Source organism: Otolemur garnettii, unplaced genomic scaffold, assembly GCF_000181295.1.
Source record: "Otolemur garnettii isolate 467f Iridium unplaced genomic scaffold, OtoGar3 scaffold00056, whole genome shotgun sequence".
Lineage (NCBI taxonomy): Eukaryota > Metazoa > Chordata > Mammalia > Primates > Galagidae > Otolemur > Otolemur garnettii.
Window position 1 is genome coordinate 7,741,863 of NW_003852451.1, and position 1,383 is coordinate 7,743,245.

Consider the following 1,383-nt stretch of genomic DNA (forward strand, 5'->3'; position numbering starts at 1 on the left):
TTTCAGGATGAAGGTAGGTTTTTATTATAAAAGAAAAAGATAACTCCTCAGCAACCTTAACAAAGGAAAAGAGCATTTTGCACTGGGAGCAGACAACAGGATACAGAATCACAAGTGTTTTTGCCGCTAGCCCTGTCTGCCTCCTCCAAGAGGTGAGAGGACACAGTTGAAGCAATTACGTAAAATTACTTAGAAACCCTACAAATTTGATTAAAATCTAAACTACTATGTTGCGCTTAAAATTTTTTTTCAATATATCAAAAGGCCTGCTTTAGTGACATGCTATTCCCACCAGAAAATAACCTGCTACATGTATATTCCCTCTGTTGGTAACATGCTCAAGTTGACCAGCCAACTCATTTCCAAACCCGTGTGGACAAGTACAGAGCCATGGTGATCAAGTGACTGCTAGTTAGCCTGCATCCGCCTGTCAATTTGCCAGCGCCCACTTCCTCCGGAGGGTAGGCAGGGCAGAGACCCTGAAATGGTAATGAGGCATTAACTTCCATTTACTAACTTTCTTTTTTTTTTTTGAGACAGAGCCTCAAGCTGTCCCCCTGGGTAGAGTGCCATGGCATCACAGCTCACAGCAACCTCCAACTCCTGGGCTCAAGCGAGTCTCCTGCCTCAGCCTCCCAAGTAGCTGGGACTACAGGCGCCTGCCACAACGCCCGGCCATTTTTTTTGGTTGCAGCCATCATTGTTGTTTGGCGGGCCCAGGCTGGGGATTCGAACCTGCCACCTTAGGTGTATGTGGCTGGGGCCTTAGCCGCTTGAGCCACAGGCGCCGAGCCTACCAACTTTCTAAGCACCACTTCCCCCACCTCCTCCTTGAAAGGAGATACTTCTCTTTCTTTGGCTCCCTGTGACCCAGATGGTTTTCACCTTTAGAAACACAATCCACGCCCATATATATAATTTTTTTTGTTTTATATTTAAGTATAAAAATACTACTCTGCTTTTTGTTATAAAGGAGGACCAAGGAATAAGAATCTTTTCTTCTTTTAAGGTAGGGATATCCATCAGTTTACTCTGAACTCTTTGCTGAGGGGAGGGCATTTAGCCCCAAGCAAGGGAAGTGTGGACTGAGACCAAGGGCATTTCCCTCCCTGATCTCCAACCTCTACTCTCTCTAATTCCCACTTACAGTAGAATGTTGGTTATAATCTCTTCCAACTTTTCACCAAGGAAGTCCTAACCTAGAGTAAGCCAGGTCTTCCCCTTTCAGCTAACCTGAAGAGAAAGTCCTCCCCCTCCAGCAGATGTGCTCCGCCCAGATAGCTATGCCTACTAGACAGGCTCACACCATTAAGTGGAAGTAGTGGTTATGCCCCTCCCTGCCCACTAGCACACTAGAAAGCTTTAGTGATAGGGAAAAAAAAA